At 42.6% G+C, this 23,619-nt stretch overlaps 1 long non-coding RNA gene across 1 annotated transcript in view; it reads right to left on the minus strand.

Annotated features, from left to right (window-relative positions):
- Positions 1 to 3,075: 3,075 nt before the first annotated feature.
- LOC122174434 (uncharacterized) overlaps positions 3,076 to 23,619 on the minus strand; it is a 59,910-nt gene continuing 39,366 nt past the window's right edge. The window contains exons 3-4 of the long non-coding RNA XR_006176224.2: positions 16,553 to 16,599; positions 3,076 to 7,308 (exon numbers count right to left, since the gene is read on the minus strand). This is a non-coding gene — a long non-coding RNA (uncharacterized LOC122174434). The remainder of the gene's footprint in view (positions 7,309 to 16,552; positions 16,600 to 23,619) is intronic.

Below are 23,619 nucleotides of genomic sequence, written 5' to 3' on the forward strand. Positions count from 1 at the left end.
TGTAAGATTATTGAAAGAACCATATTTGAGAATTTCTTTAGATGCTTGTTCTACAGAGTATCGTTTTAGCAGCTAGTGGGGCAGAAGGAACAAATGAATTCTCCATGTGAAGATATTGGGTCAGATTTTCAGCTGTGCTGCATTTACACCCAATGCATTAGGGTATGTCTACACTTGCAGAGTTTTTGCACTGTAAGGCCTGGTCTACACTAGGAGTTTCTCTTGAATTTAGCAGCGTTAAACTGAATTAACCCTGCACCCGTCCACACAATGAAGCCCTTTACTTCGATATAAAGGGATCTTAATATCGATATCTGTACTCCTCCCCGACGAGGGGAGTAGCACTGAAATCGGTATTGCCATTTCGGATTAGGGTTAGTGTGGCCGCAATTCGATGGTATTGGCCTCCAACAGGACCGTCTTTAGCAGATGCGGGGCCCCACGCTGGGACGCGAATTGTCTCGCGCCCCCCCTGCCCCATTGGATCCCTCCCCAAATCCTCACCCTGGCCCCGCTCCCAGTCCCGCCCCCTCACTGCCCCATTGGATCCCTCCCCAAATCCCCGCCCTGGCCCCGCGTCTTCCCCAAGCACGCCGCATTCCTCCTCCTCACCCCTCCCTCCCAGGCTTGCGCTGATCAGCTGTATGGCGGCGTAAGTGCTGGCGGGAGGGGGGAGAAGCAGGATGCGGCTTTTTTTTTTTTTTCCCGCTCCGCCGGCAGCCCCGGACGTTGCAGGGCCCTCTTAGGCACAGGGCCCCATTCCGGGGAATCGGCCGAATCGGCTTAAAGCCGGCTCTGGCCTCCGGGAGCTATGCCACAGTGCACCATTGTGACTGCTCTGGACAGCAATCTGAACTTGGATGCACTGGCCAGGTAGACAGGAAAAGCCCCAAGAACTTTTGAGTTACATTTCCTGTTTGCCCAGCATGCAGAGCACAGGTGACCATGCAGTCTGAGAATCGAAAATGAGCACTAGCATGGACCGTATGGGAGGTACTGGATCTGATCGCTATATGGGGAGAGGATTCAGTGCTAGCAGAACTATGTTCCAAAAGACGAAATGCCAAAACATTTGAAAAAATCTCCAAGGGCATGATGGAGAGAGGCCACAATAGGGACTCACTACAGTGCCGCGTGAAAGTTAAGGAGCTCAGACAAGCCTGTCAAAAAACAAAGGAGACAAACGGTCGCTCCGGGTCAGAGCCACACACATGCCGCTTCTACACTGAGCTGCATGCAATTCTAGGGGGGGCCGCCACCACTACTCCACCTCTGACCGTGGATTCCAAGGTGGGGGTAATCTCAGCCATGCCTGAGGATTCTGCGGATGGGGAAGAGGAGGAGGAGGAGGATGACGACGAGCTTGTGGAGAGCACACAGCACTCCGTTCTCCCCAACAGCCAGGATCTTTTTCTCAGCCTGACTGAAGCACCTTCCCAACCCCCAGACAATGAGGCCATGGAAGGGACCTCCGGTGACTGTATCTTTGTAAATATAAAACATGGTTTAAAAGCAAGCGTTTTTTAATGATTAATTTGCCCTGAGGACTTGGGATGTATTTGCGGCCAGTGCAGCTACTGGAAAAGTCTGTTAATGTGTCTGGGGATGGAGCGGAAATCCTCCAGGGACATCTCCATGAAGTTCTCCTGGAGGTACTCCAAAAGCCTTGCCACAAGGTTTCTGGGCAGTGCAGCCTTATTCCGTCCTCCATGGTAGGACACTTGACCGCACCATGCTTGCAGCAAGTAATCTGGTATCATTGCATGACAAAGCCTGGCAGCGTATGGTCCCGGTGTTTGCTGGCATTCAAGCAACATCCGTTCTTTATCTCGCTGTGTTATCCTCAGGAGAGTGATATCGTTCATGGTAACCTGGTTGAAATACGGGAATTTAATTAAGGGGACAGAGGTGGCCGTTTCTACTGGGCTGTTTGCCTGTGGCTGAAAAGAAATCCTTCCCTGCAGTTAGCCAAGGGCGGGGGGAGGGGGGATCTTCCCTGATACCAGCCATGTGGTGGGGGGAGGGATAAAGCGATCATCCCAGAGAATTGGATGGGGGGGGGGGTTAGTTTGGTTTCTGCAGGGATCTTCCCTGATACCAGCCACGCGGTGGGGGGGGAGGGATAAAGCGATCATCCCAGAGAATTGGATGGGGGGGTTAGTTTGGTTTCTGCTGCTTTGCTGCACATTAACAGGAAAACCGCAGCACTCAATGGGCTTTGCTTGGTATGTGAGAAAAGAGAGCACTGCTTGTAGGAAAGCTGAAGAAGCCGAAAGACAATGGCTTACCATGGCTGCATGCAAGCCGAATTCTGTTGCCCGGACCTGCGTCTGTGCTCTCTAACACCAAAGCCACAGGCACTCAGTATTAAGATGCAAAATGCGACCTTGTACCGAAATCACATGTGCTATGTAATGTGAATAGTGTTGTTCACCGTGAAAGAGTATAAGCATTGTTCTGTAAAATGTATCTTTTTAAATACTTCTCTCCCATTTTTCCCTCCCTCCCATAGTTGCAAATTTTTCAAGCCTCCATCCTCCGTTCCGAAGCCTATCTCAGATAAGGCGTCAAAAAAAGAGGACGCGAGATGAAATGTTCTTGGAAATTATGGAATCCACCTGCAATGAAAGAACTCATCTGAATGAGTGGAAGGACACGGTATCAAAGTACAGAAAAGATGCCAGTGAACGTGAGGCCATGAGGGACGCTCGAGATGAGAGGTGGCAGGCTGCAATGCTGGGGCTGCTACGTGATCAAACAGACATGCTTCGGCGTCTGGTGGAGCTTCAGGAATGGCAGCAGGAGCACAGAGTGCTGCTGCAGCTGCTGTATAACCTCCCTCCCCCCTCACCATGTTCCATAGCCTCCTCACTCAGACGTGTAAGAACGTGGGGTGGGGGAGGCTCCGTGCACCCTCCCACTCCACCCCAGTGGACAGCCCAACCAAAAGGCTATTATTACATTGAACTTTTTTAGTGGCCTTTTCCTTCGCTTCTATCCTGCTCCCAAACCCTACCCAGGCTACCTTGTCAGTTCTCTCCCTCTTTTTATAATCAATTAATAAAGAATGCATGATTTTTAAATGATAGTGACTTTATTTCCTTTTAAAGCAAGCTGGGATCGAAGGGGGAGGGTGGGTTGCTTACAGAGAACGAGTCAATCAAGGGGGTGGGTTTTCATCAAGGAGAAACAAACAGAACTTTCTGGCTAGTCATGAAACTGGTTTTCAAAGCTTCTCTGATGCGCAGCGCTTCCTGGTGTGCTCTTCTAATCGCCCTGGTGTCTGGCTGCACGTAATCAGCGGCCAGGCGATTTGCCTCAGCCTCCCACCCAGCCATAAAGGTCTCCCCCTTACTCTCACAGAGATTGTGGAGCACACAGCAAGCAGCAATAACAATGACAATATTGGTTTGGCTGAGGTCTGAGCGAGTCAGTAAAGTGTCCCAGCGACCTTTTAAACATCCAAATGCACATTCTACCACCATTCTGCACTTGCTCAGCCTGTAGTTGAACAGGTCCTGACTACTGTCCAGGCTGCCTGTGTATGGCTTCATGAGTCATGGCATTAAGGGGTAGGCTGGGTCCCCAAGGATAACTATAGGCATTTCAACATCCCCAACTGTTATTTTCTGGTCTGGGAAGTAAGTCCCTTGCTGCAACCATTTAAACAGAATAGTGTTCCTGAAGACGCGAGCGTCATGAACCCTTCCCAGCCATCCCACATTGATGTTGGTGAAACATCCCTTGTGATCCACCAGTGCTTGCAGCACCATTGAAAAGTACCCCTTGCGGTTTACGTATTGGCTGCCCTGGTGCTCCGGTGCCAAGATAGGGATATGGGTTCCATCTATCGCCCCACCACAGTTAGGGAATCCCATTGCAGCAAAGCCATCCAGTATGACCTGCATGTTTCCCAGAGTCACTACCTTTGGTACCAGCAGCTCAGTGATTGCTTTGGCTACTTGCATCACAGCAGCCCCCACAGTAGATTTGCCCACTCCAAATTGATTCCCGACTGACTGGTAGCTGTCTGGCGTTGCAAGCTTCCACAGGGCTATCGCCACTCGCTTCTCAACTGTGAGGGCTGCTTTCATCTTGGTATTCTGACGCTTCAGGGCAGGGGAAAGCAAATCAAAAAGTTCCATGAAAATGCCCTTATGCATGCAAAAGTTTCGCAGCCACTGGGAATCATCCCACACCCGCAACACTATGCGGTCCCACCAGTCTGTGCTTATTTCCCGGGCCCAGAATCAGCGTTTCACAGCATGAACCTGCCCCATTAACAGCATGATCTCCAAAGCGCCGGGCCCCGCGGTTTGAGAGAATTCCATGTTCATGTCCTCATCACTCTCGTTGCCCTGCTGCTGTAGCCTACTTCTCGTCGCCTGGTTTTAAAGGTTCTGGTTCAGCATAAACTGCACGATAATGCGTGAGGTGTTTACAATGTTCATGACTGCTGTCTTGAGCTGAGCGGGCTCCATGCTTGCCGCGGTATAGCGTCTACACTGTTCACCCAGGAAAAAGGTGCGAAACGGTTGTCTGCCGTTGCTTTCCCGGACGGAGGGGGAGGATGTACCCAGAACCACCTGCGACAATGTTTTTGGCCCCATCAGGCATTGGGATCTCAACCCAGAATTCCAATGGGTGGAGGAGACTGCGGGAACTATGGGATAGCTATGGGATAGCTACCCACGGTGCAACGCTCCAGAAATCGACACTAGCCCCAGTACATGGATGCACACCGCTGAATTAATGTGCTTAGTGTGGCCAAATACATTTGACTTTATACAATCTGTTGCCAAAAAAACGGTTTCTGTAAAATCGGAATAATCCCGTAGTGTAGACATACCCTAAGTTTCACCAGTGATAGGGAACCAGTGAAAGTAAAGCGCTGGTTTGTGTACTCACTTAATTTCTCAGGCATCAGAGAGTGTTCACTATACATACAATGTGATGGGGGATAATTTAGCTATAACAAGTCAGGAAAAAGATCTTGGAGTCATCGTGGATAGTTCTCTGAAGATGTTCGCGCAGTGTGCAGAGGCGATCAAAAAAGCAAACAGGATGTTAGGGATCATTAAAAAGGGGATAGAGAATAAGACTGAGAATATATTATTGCCCTTATATAAATCGATGGTACGCCCACATCTCGAATAGTGCGTACAGATGTGGTCTCCTCATCTAAAAAAAAGATATACTGGCACTAGAAAAGGTTCAGAAAAGGGCAACTAAAATGATTAGGGGTTTGGAACAGGTCCCATATGAGGAGAGATTAAAGAGGCTAGGACTCTTCATCTTGGAAAAGAGGAGACTAAGGGGGGATATGATAGAGGTATATAAAATCATGAGTGATGTGGAGAAAGTGGATAAGGAAAAGTTATTTACTTATTCCCATAATACAAGAACTAGGGGTCACCAAATTAAATTAATAGGCAGCAGGTTTAAAACAAATACAAGGAAGTTCTTCTTCACGCAGCAATCAACTTGTGGAACTCCTTACCTGAGGAGGTCGTGAAGGCTAGGACTATAACAGTGTTTAAAAGAGAACTGGATAAATTCATGGTGGTTAAGTCCATTAATGGCTATTAGCCAAGATGGGTAAGGAATGGTGTCCCTAGCCTCTGTTTGTCAGAGGATGGAAATGGATGGCAGGAGAGAGATCACTTGATCATTGCCTGTTGGTCCACTCCCTCTGGGGCACCTGGCATTGGCCACTGTCGGTAGACAGGATACTGGGCTAGATGGACCTTTGGTCTCACCCGGTACGGCCGTTCTTATGTTCTTACGTTTACATTAGTAGCACTTCCATCCCCTATGAGAACAGCACTCCTATATGGACTGCTGCACTGGCCAACAACTTACACATTCCTTTTCTCAAGTGAAGTCAAGTCTCACCCAGGAAAACAAAACAAAAAACCAGTTATTCACCTTCTCATAACTGTTGTTCTTTGAGATGTGTTGCATATCTCCATTTTACTGTAGGTGTGTGCATTCCAGGCACAGGTGCTGGACAGTTTTCTGGAGTGCCCTGTAAGCAACCTGGTTTCCTTGTGCTCCGAGCTGAGGGTATAAAAGGTGGAGCCACCTGGCTCTTCCTTCAGTTCCTTCAAACTGCAATCCAGATGATTGACGGTGATGTGTTGGGAAAGGTTGTGTAATCTGTAATGGACATGTGCAACTCATCTCAAAAAACAGTTACAAGAAGATGGGTAAGTGCTTTCTTCCAGCGATTGCATATATCCATCACATTGTAGGTGCCTGTTTACAATGGAGATAGGACTAGGAGTCTCAAAGGAAGAAAGACTGCAGGACTGCTTTCCACACATTCACATCTTCCCTTGAAGTGGTGGTGATTGCATAGTGTCTGGCCAACATATGGACCAAGGACAACGTTGCTGCCTTGCACATATCCACAATAGGGACATTTCCAACAAGTGCCAGGGAGGCCGAATGCGGTCTAGTTGAATGCACTGACAGCTCTTCTCAAGGAGCATGTTACATGCTATGCTGCCAAGGGTAACAATGCAGCTGATAATCCATTTAGAAAGCTGGTGTGCTGTAAGAGAATGACCTCTCACTGGTTTGGCAGTTTAAAATGTATGTCTTATTTCCCATCTAGGTTCACCTTCCAGTGATTGGATCATGTTATTTCTGTCACTGTCTAACCTGCTCTTAAAAATCTCCAAACACCTGTCAGGGATTGTCTAGATAATACTTAGTCCTGCCATGAGGGAGACTGGACTAGAGGACCTCTCGAAGTCCCTTCCAGTCCTACGATTCTGAGATTCTATCTACTGTCATTATTGATGAGGTAGCCATTCTCGATGGTCCCAGTGTGGGCACCAGAGTCAATGGCGGGGAAAGCCACTGTGAGCTGATACAGTGGCATAGCAAACCAATTGGCACACTCTTCCCTTGATACCGGAGTGGCCTTCATCTCTGGTCAGATTCTTAGGCTTTGGATAACAAGAGTTGTCTGAGCTCTGAAGCTTCCTAGAGGATGGCCCCAGTGATGGGAATCTTCCTTGGTCTCTCTGTCTGGCAAGGCTGGGGGAGCACTCGTAGTGGTTGATGAGCTCCCATGAGCTGACCAAGCAGGTTCTGAGAATATATCTAAAGTGCTTTTCTCTTTGCTTCCTCATTCTGGATTTGAAGCCCTGACAGACTGGACATCTGTCTCTAATGTGACCCTCACTAAAGCACTTTAAACCGCAATAGTATGGGTCACTAATGGGCAGTGGTGTAAGCCAGAGGACATTGTCATAGGTTCCCCTGATACTAGGTGAAGGCCAGACAGGCCTGCCAGATCTGAAAGAAAAGAAAATAAGATAAAAAATTAAATGAATAAAGAGAAAGGAAAAACAACCAAAGGACGTAACGACAAGTACCATTAGTTAAATTAACTATCAACTCTTTTGTTCACAGAAGAACGTCGATCTAAAGTGCAAAAGAACTGACCACAGATGGTAAGAAGGAAATAGAGGATGGACTGGGTGGCTCCACTCTTTATACACTTGACTTTGAGCACAAGGAGTCAGGGCACATGTATGGCCATCCTTATTGGTACCACTAAAAATTCTGGCTCTGCTGCATGGGATGTGCACACACCTACAGTATAATGGACATATGAAATCACTCCAAGTTCTCCCTCTGACAGCCTGCTTTCATACTGCTTTGCTTTGTCACCTATTGGCTTAAATAGCCTTTAATAGGGTCTGCTGGCCTGCAATCAGGCAATCAAAGCAAAGCTCCCAAATGCATATTTAGATTAATAGATTCTAGAGCCAGAATCATAGCTGTGGGTGCCCAGCACCTGCAGAAGTGAGACCACTCCTATTTAGAAGCTTTAGCTGGATGCCTAAATTATTTTGATCCCAGGTGCCTATTCCCCTCCAACACAAAGGTTACTGGAGCTCAAATGTAGTGAATGCATATACATTGTTAAAATGCTTTGGGGATAAATATGTATTGTGGCTATAAAATATTAGCTAAATCTACTTGAGATACAATGAATCGAGGGAGGAGGGCTACTTGATTTGGACTGTGGAACTTCCAGTTGTGGTGGTTGTTACCAAGATACTAACATCCCTTCGAGAGGCTAAGTCTGAACTTCGCCAACAGTTACATTTAGGCAAAAAACAAATCTAAAACCCTATAACAAACAATGTAGTGCAACTTCAATGGTAATAGGGTTGTAGGGCTGGCTTGTCAGGTCTGTTTATTGTCCAGGAACTCTGAGCACTCAGAGAGTGTTCTGAACAGCTGCCAGAGATACCATTGGCTCCCTAGATCTAAGCCCCTACACTGTGCCCCCCCAGCCAGCCCTCACCCTTCTAAAGGAGGTAGGAAAAGCCTTTATAATGGTAACATTCTGCCTCCTGGTGCCTGTATTTAGCCCTTTCCTTACTGCTTGGGGGCCTAGGTATACATACACCACAACAGGTGTATGTATACACCTTTAACTTAATCTGAGGAAGTAATAGTTGCTGCTTTTTAGGGATATTGATCTCAAATCTTCTACTCACAGTTCCATCATCTGACCACTAGCCATCATGGGATGAGTACATTGTTAAATTTGATTTAATGTAGAATAATTGGTGGATTTGTTTATCAGTGTATTTTAAAAAGAGCATTCAATGGGTATTACCATACAGTAGGAAACATCCAAGTAAGTACATCTGAAAAAGGATTTTAGGACTTCGCCCCACAGCAGGAAAAAAAATAAAAAATGCTATTTCCCTCCTCCACCCATGCACAGAGTAACACACAACCCAGCTCCAGTCACTCTCAAGGCACTAACCTGTAGTGCAAATATGGTGATGAAGAAATCTAATTGCATGAAATAGAATGTTCCACCTTGTTGAAGCACATAACAAGTAAAGTTTCAATGACAGCTAGAATAGTGGGAAGATTTGTAAGAGTATGAGACAGACAGACAAGAGAAGCTTATGCTGTTCTGGCCTGCACTCATTGAACTATGGCAGTCTGCCTATATCCCCTTCTGTACTCCTCAGGTGTGCTAGGAAAATATCTCCAGGTGGATAGTAAATAATCACAGTAACAAAAAATTGTGAATATGCATTCAAATTCAAATGTATTTCAATTTGTCAACACTTTCATTGCATTGCCAACAAATAATCATGCTTGCAAGTTTTACCAGTGTGAATACTTGTGAAAATCAGTTTGAGTATTTGCTGAAAGCAAATATCAGATTGTGTCTTCACAGTATGTGCTTTGTTTAGTTATGAAAGTCATGTGACAGTGTAGTCTAGTAGGCGCTAGACAGGGAGTCAGGCAACCTGGATTCTGCCACTGACCTGCTGAGTGACCTCAGGCAAGTCACTTCACTTCCCTAAACCTGTTTCCCCACAGAGCCTTTGCATGATTTATTTATATCAATTGTAAACTCTGAGGCAGGAACTGACTCACACTATATGTCTGTATAGTGCCAAGCACAGTAAGGCCCCAATCTCAGTGCTATTGGACTACACATATTAAATAAGTAATAGAAGTATCATCCAGTCAGGGAAGAGAAGCAATATTATATGACTTACAGAATTAACTAGCAGGATAAAAATTGACTGAGTAAACAATTTCCACTCCAATCTAAAAAGAAGGGTATTGTTGAAATAGTCCTAACAAGAGACATGACTGCAGCATTAAGTGAAATATTTGACAAAGCACAATTTGTTTGGGCAACATTATATTATTCTCCATTTTAAAGACCTGTATAAACCATCAAATGCAGATAACACTTGTACCTAATAGAACTTGTATAATAAAATGTCTACTGTAGTGCTTATATTCAGACAGTAATTAAGAAGTAAAATGTAAAGTTTCAAAATGCATGCAGAGAAAATCTATTATCTGCATTACTACATAACAGTAACAACGACCACTATCCAGTGTTTGTTTATCACTATCTAAGACACCATGGAAAACAATTTAGATCCCAGTATTAAACTACAATGACAATCAATATGGAAAATAATGAGATGTAATAATTGAAGAAAAATAGACATTGCTGGGAAGTTGTCTCACTTAGCAAAATAGTCTGACATTTTCAAATGGGTACTTAAAGCCAGGCATCTACATCCATTTTTAGGTATTTAAATAAAAGTTGAGCACTTACAGCTTTTATTGATTATCATAATAAAAATTCTAACTGGTCTTTTAGCAATCCACTACATTCAAATTTCAGGCTTCTCCTACGCTGAATTCCCAAACTAAATAATTCCTGGGAAAAGCCTGGGAGAGACTCTGTACAAACTTATGCTAGGCTCAGCTCCCAGAGTGGACTTCTCACTGATAGATCAGGCCTTATAGCTCCTGGTCTGCACCCCAATAGGTTCTGGCCAATCCACCCCTTCCACCTGACTCACAATTAAGATTTAAATCAACTAATCTATTTAACCCTTTTACATCTGAACTTTCTGAGCCCCCACACTCTGTGATAGACCATGACATCACACTGATTTTTATTTATAAAACAATAAAATTAAGTAGATTTGGAGGGATTGCATGAACTTGTGCAATACCAACCTCGTCTTCCTTCTCCTGCCACTCCTTTTGTTTATCTTGCCTATTTGTGAATTGTCTCCAGTTACATTGTATGGAAAAGGGGGTGTCTCATTGGTTTGTATAGCCCCTAGCTCAATGGTCCCTTTAGGAGCTTAGAAGTACAGTTTAACAATGGTAAAATAATAATTTGTACTCTGATTTTTTATACTGACTTCAGAGAAATCCTTTGGTATTTGTAAAAAGAACAGGAGTACTTGTGGCACCTTAGAGACTAACAAATTTATTAGAGCATAAGCTTTCGTGGACTACAGCCCACTTCTTCGGTTGTACTCATCCAAGTCCATGATGTGATATGTGGTAGTTTCACATCCTTCATCCTTGCTTGAAGGGTCATTATATTTGCATACATATTTCTCACAGCAGTTATTGTTTTGAACTCTATCATTTTGCCAGAAAGAAAGAGAACAAGCAGGTAAACTAATTAGTTGCATGTTCTCCAGGGACAGTTGCATCATTTTGTTGTCAGAGCAATTGCCTATGTGAAAATTAATTTAACCAAATCAAACATCATCTATAGCATCCAATGTTTTCTACAACCTTTTCACCTGCACATTTACAAATGCTTTAGTTACTCCTTCCTCCAGTAACTAACTTTGTCTTTATATAGTCTTGATATACATTAGTTGGTGGTCAATTATACCTAACTCTCCTGCATTACAATTTCAAGAAGGTGGCAACCCTAGGGAAAATGGTACAACGGCCAGCAAGAATATAAATATATATTCATTACTGAAGTGACTTAATAAATCAATGTATTAGTATGAGTATCAATAAACCACATCACTGGAAGTGAATGTTGTCACTGTAGAATGCTGAACAGAAGACAAGAGCAGCTAGAAAGTAAGTTTTTAACTGCTCATTAAAGATTGAGTGTGCATCTGGTTTGCTTTATAGAGTCTTTGTAAGGAGAACTGAAAAGGACTAGCATATGAACATTATAAAGCAGAAGGAGAGTTGGGAATAATTTTATCTGGCCCAGTTTTAATTAATTAGCCGTTTTACCCACTAATAACTCATAAAAGTCTCCGCTGTTAATAAAGTACTTGAGTTAAGTGTGAATGTGTCAGTTGCTACTGCTACTGTTATTGCTAACTCGTACAAGGCTTATACTCTGCATGAAAGAGTTCTGTCTACAGCCCCTGTTCTTATGCTATCCCCAAGTGCTAGGGTTTGACATTAGTTGAAATAGCTCATCTAAACCTACTCTTACTATCCATTTTAGCTTTTAGAAAATTTCAGTCATGTTCCTTCTTGACTATATTTTCTCCGGTGAATGAAATCTTTATTTTTCTGGCCATTATAATCCATTATACAGCTATTAGAATTCTTGTTCCTCTTGGTCAGACCCATTTTATTGCTTTTGTTTCTTTTGTATTGTCTGGTATCCAAAACATGATAGCCTCAACTTCTTACTAATTCTAACGAAGAATATTTGGATAATTTCTTCAGCATTGTGTTCAGCTACCGAAGTGTCACATCTTTCTCCAGGATGCCCATTGTTCATGGAGGGAAGTTCCTATCATTTTAGTAGGGTCCATTGTTTTTTTTGTAATTAAGGGGTGTCCATGACTTTTGCAATCAAGTTTGGGTGTATCTCTTGGTGTTAGAGAAGGGGTTCTGTTCCCTTAGACCAAGCATGAAGAAAGATAAGTATTGCCAGTGTAGTCTAGCCCTGAACTTTCGATGTGGGGGTGGTATGTTCAATGCACGATATAATGGGCTCTCTGCAGGAATGAGAAGAGCTTTTAACACCCTAGCCAGGATGAGAAACTGATTGGTGGGTAAACCAATCAGGGAGAGGGTTCAAATATCATGTGTGAGAAGGTCTTGTTCTTAGGGCCCCCCTTGAAATTATCCTGGTAGACTGCACTGAAGAGCATTTGCTTCTCTTTCACCTTAGGTGTTGTTTGTGAAATGCCAGCTCTGTGACTCTACTAGGATTCATATGCTCCATGGTTCTTTCAAGGAACATGTTCCACATGAACACCTAGGCATGGGTGGATGAAACTGCTGGTTCAATTCTGAACCAGCTTGTTCTAGTTCTGATTTGAATGTTCTACCAGTCCAGAGTAGCAGATGTTTGAGGGAGTTGCATCGTAAGACAAAGCCATTTTGAGAGGATTATACATGTTTGATCATTAGGGATCAATTTCTTGGCACTGTTGCTGTACAGACCATTTGGAAAATTTATGTAGGAATTCTTCAGGCTGCGATAGTGCTGATATTAGTCAAAGCAGTTTGTTTGGGTTGTCTTTAACCTCTGCATTGCTATCATTTCTGATGAAATAACCAAAGGTCGCAGAGAGATTGCACAGTGATGAAAACACCTTTACCTTATCTTCAAGCTGAGCTGGAAAGTAAAAAGGGTTGAGAAAGTGAGATTGATTTATTTTATTCCTGTAGATTTATAAAAGAGAGCTACAGTTGAACAAATGTCCATCCTACACTCTGGACACCATTACAATAGTTCAAATTACTATTCAGTACCTGAGCAATGAGCTGCTCATCCTGGCATCAAATTCACTCTCTTCCTCATCTTCCTCCAATCTCATGTGGAAATAGATTTGAACTTGGGTCTCCCACTTTGTAGGAGAGTGACCTAGCCACTGGGATATGTGCCGTGTATGTCTCCCCCCGCCCTCACTCCTGTTGAAGCAGTTCCACTGTGCATAAACAATTAAAGAATCATTAGAGCAAGGACTTGAACTTTAGTCTCTCACATCATAGGCAAGTGACTAGACTAATTTTCTCACATGCTTTTCCTGGGCATCATGAATGACAAATTTCAAAATCATGGAATTTGCTGCAGAATTGAAATCCTGGTTCCTTCACAGCTCTACAGCTTGATCTGATTTGTTATTGTCGTAGCAGATCCTGTTGATGCAATGGTCAAATCCAAGTTGTCTGTGGCTGTCTTTTGCTAGCATAGAGTTATACCAATCTCAGATAAGGATGTCACCACATATTTGGGATTTCACTGACCTGCAACTTACCCCGTTGTTTTATTTCAGGAAGCACAACGTGCCCATGGATTCCTGGTGCATGTGAGATTTGAATAGCTCTCATTGTTGCTGAGCATGACTGCCAGATTCTAACTCATTTCTGAAATGGTTCTGACTTGTCCTATATGAAAATTGAGAGGTGTTCTCTGTTGACTTTACATACATGTCTTCTGTTACCCATATCCTTTCTTGCCTATCTAAAACCAAACGGTACCACTCACTAGTGATCTTTCTTTACTAAAGTTCCTCTTTTAATCATGGTTTCATGATTAACCTCTGCATTGATATCTTTTCCTAATAGCAGGTACAGTCATACTAGCCCCCACTCCTCAAAATAACCAAGGCACCAACCTTCTTTTGCCCAGTACCTTCTTTTCCAGACTTTGTGTGCTGAGATTAGTCAGGAAACCATAGCAAAAATGCCTGACACTATTGTATGTTTAGATAACAGAGGGACAGATTTTGTCCCCAACATCCATACATGGTTTAGCCTACAGATGTGGAAAGTAGATCAGCCACCTTTGCAGCATCATTACCTCCATCCCAGAACCGCACAGAGAGCCCTATATATGCTGGGATTGGGCAGACAATGGATGAGTAGACATTTTCTGAAGGCCCAGATTCACAAAAGGATTTAGGCATGGCAACGCCCAGCCACCCAGTGCAATCCACAAACCCTAGATTAGGCGTGAAGGCTCCCTGTACAATGTATGGGGAGAGCTAGGTGCCTGAGAATGGGACCCACAAAAGTCAGCATGCTAGCTGTGATGCAGCCTACACTAACCTCTAGCACAGTGGGGGTTCACGAAGTGGTACAGGGGGTTCTCAGGAAAAAATTCCCTAATGGCAGACAGAGCTGTCCCTAGGGACCCCAGGCAGCATGGGGCCAGCAGCCTGGAGCCTCTGGACTTCCAAGAGCTAAGCAGTTCAAAGGAAGAATATCTATCACACCGAGGAGATTTAAACTTCAAGACTCCTTATATGAAATGGAAAGGGGAGGTGGATATTTTTTGCTGTTTTTAAAATTAAATAGGCAGCTAGTATTGTTTTTAAAATTATTATGAAGAACAAGTTTAAAGCTTTGTTGTAACGTGCGTTGTTTGCCTGGACTGCTCAAGACCTGAATGCTTGTGTAGGAGGAACTCTGAGTTGGCTTCTTAAATACCTGCATGCTGTTTCACTTCTGATACTCCTTGATGAAACATAGGAGCCTTATCTTATAACAGGCTTATTCAAAGTGATACAAGCTACGAAAGTGAGATCTTGGAACAGCATTGCCGTTTTCATAATGTAATAAAAATACTGTAATGATAAATAATAATTAATAATAAATAGTGTGTAATAAGCATGTCATAAAAACAAATTTTATATTTCCAAGATCACTGCTTTTATAATTTATACTCAGATAAAGGAGAAAATCCCTGGAAATATTCATTTTTAGGAGGGGGTTCGTGAGACTTGTCATTTTAGTGAAAGGGGTTCACAGATTGTTAAAGTTTGGGAACCGCTGCTCTAGCAGATACTGATTAGAGGGCTGTATCCTACGCCCTGCCTCTCTGAAGGAGTTTGTGCTTAAGTCTGGGTTGGAAAGAGGCACTTATCTCTGCTTGTGATCCACATCGAGAGCCCTCTGCTGGAGTCAGATGCCTAGACTGTTTTTTGACAGAACAGTGGCGGTGCATGCCTAAACTTTAAGCAAAATGGCCTAGCGGGCATGGAAGGATGCCTTCCTTGTGATCTATACCCCAGTGGTAAGATGTTCCTGAGAACTAGGAAACTCTGGATAAATTCCCTTCTCTGTTTGATGATGAGAAGGGATTGGAACATCGGTTTCCTGTCTCTCATTGCATCCTCTTGATGCAGTGAGGTAAGGGATACTCTGAAATACAATCCTCAGAATTTTCCTGCCCCTCAAGCCCCTCTTGTGAGTTTTACTATAAGGAGGGGACGACCCTGTCCAGAAATAATATTCTTGATACATATTGAATATTTGGTCATTATTCAACATCAACAAAAAGAGCCTGTGGCTGTTTGATTGTGGTCACTGCAGCTCAGCTCTACAATGAGGAAATCTATAGAAAACTGGAAACAGTACCCCAGAATGAGCTTGCAACTAACATCATCTGTAATCTTCACATTACAGCTTAATTATGAATGTCATTAACAAATACAAAGCAGTTAAAACTCTCTCTCTGTGACACATGCGAATGGTAAAATTGAAGCCAGTTGAGGTGACACCAGGGGTTTAATAAGAAAAAAATTTGCACAATTCCAGCCAATGAATCTTCTTTATTATTACAATAATTGGTGTCCACACATCTGAGAGAACAGAAACACGCCCAGTAAAAAGCAGCTCATAAACACCGAGCATTCCCAAATGTCACCCTTTGAAGTTTGCTTCCAAAGTTCTGTGCAAAGTGGCCAAATACGTTACAGCTAATTATGTCAATGTTATCTTCTCATAGGGGATGACTTGCAGCATCGCTGCACGCAGGCGATAGTTTTAAAAAACAGTTTGTGACAGAATGGCATTTCTGTATTGAATTTGTGCACAAGAAAAATGGCAAATAAATGCAGTCTGTGTTCGGGCTTGTGGCTTTCATATCACAAGAAAGGAGGACCACTGAAAGGGGAAGGGAGGTTGAAAACAAGTGAAATTATATAATTTAAAATGCATGTGGCAATTAAGGTCTAGAATGGCTAAGATCACAGCCCATAGTAAGGAATGGTGCACTGGTGTACAGTACACCCCCAGAAGCATCCCAGGGAAAAAAAAGTCCCCATTCCCCGCCTTAGTCCAAGAGGTAATAATTCTCTACTGTCTCGTATCAGCAGCACATTATTAGTACCCTTTGTAATGGCTCAGCTGCTATAGGTGACACACTGGGAGCAGAGCCAAGGTTCTGCCCATTTTCTGCCACTATCTTATCTACCCATCTGCTCTGATGGCCATGGCAGGATCCACTTACCCCTTTATTCCTCTGCACAGCCATTTGGTCAAAGTCACAACTGAGCCCTGTATGGAAAATGAACAGATTAACGACATGTTTAGTCATGATTTATCACAAATAATTATTAAACACAAAAGTATCTGTCTAGAGACAAAACTATAGGTTGGTATGGATACGGGAACTATGCAAATAGTCTCTGTGTGAAAAGTAACTGAAATATATGGGAAGAAACAGGGAGGTCCCAATTCAGCAACACATTTAAGAACATACTGAAGTCCATCCCTAATCAGCAATGTATTTAAGCACACGGTTAACTTTACTCTAATTATTAAATCCTATTGAAATCAACATGTTACTTAAATTAAACATGCGCATAAATGCTTTGCTGATTTGGGATGGACTACAAAATTGGAGGTCTGGATGAATGCAGCTCTATTGTCCTTAATGATGATATAATGAGGTGTGTTTGAGTCTCTCTTCTTCTCCTTCTCTTGACCTTTCAGCTCATTCATTGCAAGGAAGCATGAATCTGGATGACTTTCTTTGCTACTGGAGTTATGTTGAAGAAGTCCACCCAGTAAAAGTACAGACTGCTGTGTAACAAAGCGGCCTCTGGCAGGATGCAACTGAGAGTATCAATTCAGGACAAATTGCTTAGAGCAGGGCAGTCACAGCCCAAAGCTGGGGGTCCTTTACATGTAAGGCACGCCAAACCAGCCAAACCGAGAGGACTTTGGTTTTACCCCACTGGCTAACCAGAATCATACAAGCAATTCCCTCAGATACTCCAGTTCCCTTGTATCACCACCAGCACCACTCCTTATGGGGATGAATGGTTATGAAAACCAATACCCCAGTAAAAGAAAAAGGTTCTCCCAATCTCAAAGGACCAAGCCCCAGACCTAGGTCAATATACCAGTTAGATCTTACCCACAAATCACGCTGTTGCCAGTCCTTTAGAATCTAAAATCTAAAGGTTTATTTATAAAAAGAAAGAAATATAGATGAGAGTTAAAACTGGTTAAATTGAATCAATTACATACAATAATAGCAAAGTTCTTGGTTCAGGCTTGTAGCAGTGATGGAATAAACTGCAGGTTCAAATCAAGTATCTGAAGTACATCCACAGCTTGGATGGGTCATTCAGTCCTTTGTTCAGAGCTTCAGTTTGTAGGAAAGTTCCTCCAGAGGTAAGAAGCAGGATTGAAGACAAAATGGAGGGGTTTCCAGGGCCTTTTATATTCTCTGCCATGTGGAAGGACCCTTTGTTCTTACTGTGGAAAATCACAGCAACAAAGTGGAGTTTGGAGTCACATGGGCAAGTCACATGTCCATGCATGACTCAGTTCTTTACAGGAGAGCAGCCATTGCTCACATGCTACCTTGAACGTCCCCAGGAAGGCTCCTCATATGTGAATTGGAGTCTCCCAAGGTCCATTGTCAGTTAAGTGTTTCTTGATTGGGCACTTAATCTGAAGGTTCCCTTCTCAATAAGCTGGCCAAATGCTTCACTGGTGCTACTTTGAATCAAACACATTGAGATACAAGTACATAGCCAATATTCATAACTTCAAATACAAAAATGATACACACACACAGACAGCATACTCATAACCAGCAAATTGCAATCTTTTCATAGACACCTTCTTAACCTTCTTTGTAAAAGATTTGGTGCCATTACGGGACCTTGGTTTCAACAATGATCTATATGGTCACAGTTCATGTCAATAACGTCACATGCTGCTTGTCCAGGTTGGAGGCTTGTATGAAGGGCCAAATTTAGGTGCCTAAAGATGCAAGTCAACTCTTAGTGGGGTTTTCAATAGAAATTAGATTGAAATCAAAAGGAATTAGGTGCGTAGGCACTTTTGAAAATCTCTCTAGGGGCCTAAATACCTTTTAAAATTTGGCCTGAAGCACCATCTTACATGACATTAGAGAGATTCATTGGATGAGATTGTTAACTACGTTTGAGAGAGCATCAAAGTGGCAGGCAGATCTATTCCAGAAGCTAAAATTGAGTTAAAACTAAAAGAATGTATCCTGGGGAAGAACCTAGAGAGTAATGAGAGACTAAAGGAAGAAAATGCATTTGCTAAAGTTAATCTTATACACCAAATGTTGACAGTGCTCTGGAATACACACACACACAGAGAATTATGAATGCTGGTGTCTATTAAATAATATCTACCAAAAAAGTAGAGCTGTCTGAACTACTCATTACAAATAAATTATCTGAGGATTTTTCTTTCCGTTGGTGCAGCATTCACAAACCAAGCCAAGTGCTCATCAAATAATTTTTATGAAACTATTTCAGCCTAGTGGTTTTCATGATCTCTTCACTTTGGCTGTTTTGCTATTTATTAATCACGTTGTATGATTTGTCACGTAAGTCACATGGTACTATTTCTGCTTACTACTGATGGGATGGTGGAAAAAGAAATGACTAATAGTAAAAAACACAGAGAAAAATTCATTCGTGGGTAGAAACCTGCACATGAGCTATGCATTATAAGTCCAAGCCTAAAGTGGGAAAATGGAAAAAAGGGAACATTATTAAGTAGTACTTAAGTGATAGATAAGTCATATGCAGGCTCTCTGCACAGGAGTGAATGTAACCATTCCCCAGACATTTGTGTGAACAAAAATCCATTTGTGTGAATGATCATAAATAGGCCTTACCTCTGAAATTCATATTCAGAGCCAGATCTCGATGCAGATTTGAGCTTCCCTAAAGTATGATGCAGTTCAGATTTGATGTTCTGGGTCAGGCCATCTCTGTTATTGGTTGTTCTAGAGATATAAATGCCGCATTGCCAACTTTTGTGACTTTTCTGTGAGCTTTGTAATGTTTGTTGTTTTTCTTAAAGCTCTGGCTCCTGAAGTGTTGTGATTACATGAGCATCTCAGCTTTCAGGTTTCCTGTGTTTTTAAAAAAAGTAAGATTCTAGCCCTCATCATTGTGAAGAAAAGCTTCAGAATGTAAACCCTAAAGGCTCCAACAGCAGAGAGCAAATAAAGAGAGCTCAGAATGTGCTATTTTTGTATAATCTCTTGTTTTTTTGGTGACTTGCCTCACGATTTTTGAATACTTGGGGTTGGCAATATTGGCAGAGCTCTTGAGATGTGCAAGATGCTGAGCACCTCTTGGGAGTGCTGACCATCATCTGCCACTGAAGTCTGTAGAACTTGTGGGTATTTGGCGCCTTAGGAGATGCACTAAGCATTTTACAGGATCAGGTTCAGAGAATCTAGTACAGCACTATACTCATATTCTGAACCTCATTTATCTCAGACTTTATCTAGAACAGGCTCATGTCATATGGCTTCATTACGTTGAATATCTGAAACTTCAGTCATTCAAACCCATCCAGTTCTTGATGATCACCATGGAAATCAATGGCCCCATTTTTTCTTAATCCATGAGAAAAGTATGAGTTTAAAATATGTGTGGGGGGGGAGTGGAGGGAGGATTATGGTTGGTGCAGGAAGGTAGGGGGTAGAAGACTGTATTAGCTTTAGATCATGCACAGTACAATTTAGCCTCTTATTTTGCATACCAGGAAAGCACAATATTTTTTGGAGTGGAAGAGGGTAATTGTACTCAGACTGAGTAGTACCTTAACCCTCTTCACTTTGATCAAGCATTCAGCCATGTACTAAAAGCCTCAGAGACCTGCACTGGGAGTGCAAACAGACTCTATTGTATAATCCATATTACATAAATCCATAAATAATCCCTCAGGTGTAATATATGTGCATTCACCAAGGAAAACCATATACAAAAATGGTAATGAAATGAGGTGGAACACCCTCTAAAAACTGCTCCATTTTTACTAGGGAAACCAGATCTTTCAGAGATTTAACATTTGCTCCTGACACCCAGGCATTACAATTTTTGTTAATGTGGTAGGCATGCCGGGTAAATGACACATCAGGTTTCCACTTTAGGGCTCTGAACCGCCACGGGCATGCTCGGGTGTTAGCCCCATTCTGAGTTTGGCCTTGTTTTTAAAAAGTTCATAACTGTTCATGTGTTTCTTAGGCATTTTAGCCGCCACCTCTGCTAAGGGTCCACTGAGCTGCGGCCTCAGCTCTACCATGTACTGGTCTGCAGAGATGCTGTATCCAAGGCAGGCCCTTTCAAAATTTTCTAAGAAGGCCTTAGTATCATCGCCTGCCTTGTAGGTGGGGAATTTTCTGGGATGGGAAGTGGTACCTGGAGAGGGGTTGTTGGGATGGGCTGTTGTATCCGACTTAGCCTTTGCTACTTCCAGTTCATGCTTTCTTTCTTTTTCTCTCTCCTCCATCTCTTTTTTTTCAGCTCCATCTTTTTTTTTTCAGCTCCATCTCTTTTTTTTCAGCTCCATCTCTCTTTTGTGGGCCTCCTCTTTGGCTTTCTCTTCTCTTTCTTTCTGCTGTGTCTCGAGTTTTGTTAATTGAAGCAGTTTCTGATGTTTTCTTTCATTTTCTTTTGCTTCTAGTTTGGCCAGTTTTATTTTTTTAGCTACTTCTTTGGTAGTTATTTTCCTGTTTTCTTGTGCTGGGTCACCCCCTCTGCAGTTGACTGAAACTGGGAAGCTCTCAGCTCTGGCTGCTGCTGAGTTAACAGAGACTTTCTAACTAGCTACTCCCGAGGATGTAAAAAGAAAAAAAACAATTCAGCTTGTAAATTCCTTTTACCAGTCCTTTGTTTGCTCATTTGAACACTTCTCTTAACAAAGGACCTTGTTAAAAAAACTTAACACCTTTGCCTTCAGGCAAGGAGAGAGAAGATATGCATCTATCTACCTTCAGCTCTGTTTTTCAAGCAGCTAGAAGGAAAAAAAAATTTCACTGGCTTTTGGGTTTAAAATGATCCCACCGCTCTGCCACCATGTCAAGGCTGTATCCCCACTTTGAACTTTAGGGTACAAATGTAGGGGCCTGCATGAAAACTTTTAAGCTTAACTACCAGCTTAGCTCTGGTCCCGCTGCCACCATTCCCAATGGATTCCCTCCCTGGGAAGCCTTGAAAAACCTTTCACCAATTCCCTGGTGAATACAGATCCAAACCCCTTGGATCTTAAAACAAGGAAAAATCAATCAGGTTCTTAAAAAGAAGGCTTTTAATTAAAGAAAAAGGTAAAAATTATCTCTGTAAAATCAGTATGAAAATTAACCTTACAGGGTAATCAAACTTAAAGAGCTCAGAGGACTCCCCTCTAGTCTTAGGTTCAAAGTACAGCAAACAAAGATAAACACTCTAGTAAAAGTACATTTACAAGTTGAGAAAACAAAGAAAAACTAACACGCCTTGCCTGGCTATTTACTTACAAGTTTGAAATAGAAGAGACTTGTTTAGAAAGATGTGGAGAACCTGGATTGATGTCTGGTCCCTCTCAGTCCCGAGAGCGAACACCCTCCCAAACAAAAAACACAAAACAAAAGCCTTCCCGCCCCCAAGATTTGAAAGTATCTTGTCCCCTTATTGGTCCTTTAGGTCAAATGCCAGCCAGGTTACCCGAGCTTCTTAACCCTTTACAGGAAAAAGGATTTTGGAGTCTCTGGCCAGGAGGGATTTTATAGTACTGTACACAGGACAGCTCTTACCCTTCCCTTTATAGTTATGACATGTGCATTCACCAAGGAAAACCATATACAAAAATGGTAATGAAATGAGGTGGGGTAAATTAAAGCTGCCTTTGGAATAGCATCAAATTATGTCTCAACAAAGTAGTTTTATTTTATCCTGAGTCTGATGGTGAAAATTGAGCAGTTATCCCAGTATGCTGGAAGGGACATCACATGGAACATATGCTGATTCTAACCTCTGAGATGCATACATGTTGTAAAAGGTGGCTTTTGCATAAGTGAGGCCCAAGACTAGAAATACAAGAGTATTTCAGGACAGCACTGAAATTCAATTGCAGTGCTGTCTGGGAACACTTATACAGTGATTTGTCTATAGAAAACTCAGACTCTCTCCATTGTTTGTATTCCCTTGCTTTCATGAGCAGCATGATGATCTAAATTCATTTGATTCTTGGAGAAGGAGAAGGAGAAGGACTGTGTCTTTATTTGCTGTCTCAACTCCGAGACCCGAGCTCAATCCAGTAGATTATTAATAAAATACTTTTCTATATTATTATTTGTTAAGGCTCAGTACTTGGTACAGATCTCTAACAGCCACAGCCACCCGAGTTTTGAAATAAACTAATGTTATGGCTAAGGAGTGGTGTCACCCTTTGTAATCACATTGCTAGTCTCCAGTGGTGTGAATGTCTTGCAGACATTCGTGAACAGTGGAGGGAGGCATCCTATCAGCTGATCAAAGGCACAGTTGCAGCCAGCACTCCTGGAGTTCTCACACAAACAGATAACTCTTTGTGAGCATAGGCAGGGGGTGCTTTACAGAGCTATGTGAGCCCCCCTGGATCATGAAGTGGCACTCCTTTTTAGTCAAGTCCACTTGCTCCTGGGACAGCCGTGTCTCCAAGCTGGGGCAGAAAGGGTGATCGCACCATACTGTGTGTGGTGAATGGAAAATCAATTTTGGGCTTGTCTACGTGGTGCAGCAAAGTGTTGTACAGGGGTGTGATTTGTAAAGTGCTCTCATGTGCTGCACTCTAACTGCTCTGTGCAGACCCTGCTGGTGCACTCTAAAGATACCTACTTCACATTAATATAGTCCACTATGTTAACACAAACTAGTTACCTTTTAGAGTGTGATGCAAACTAGGTATCTTTCCGTTGATACTAGCAGGTCTACACAGGACAGTTAGAGCCCAACACATTAGAGTGCTCTACAAATCACTTTGCTGAGCCCTATAGACAATCCTTTATTATGCCTAAACAGCAGTGAAATGGTTAACATGTCTGTGAAAGATTCTTTCCCAGTATTGGCTGTCTGTGCAGCTACTTCCCCATCTCCTCGGGGCTCTCCTAATAAATGGCAGCAACTGTTACATAGTTGATGATTTAAATCTTTCAGCATCTCATTACCCGCCTTTTCATTTTAACTGCAGAAGTTATTTCTAATAACGTAATTCTTTTATTAATGAAATCTACCATTATCGCACTATAAAAACTGAACACATACCATT

This window comes from Chrysemys picta, chromosome 3 (assembly GCF_011386835.1).
Source record: "Chrysemys picta bellii isolate R12L10 chromosome 3, ASM1138683v2, whole genome shotgun sequence".
Lineage (NCBI taxonomy): Eukaryota > Metazoa > Chordata > Testudines > Emydidae > Chrysemys > Chrysemys picta.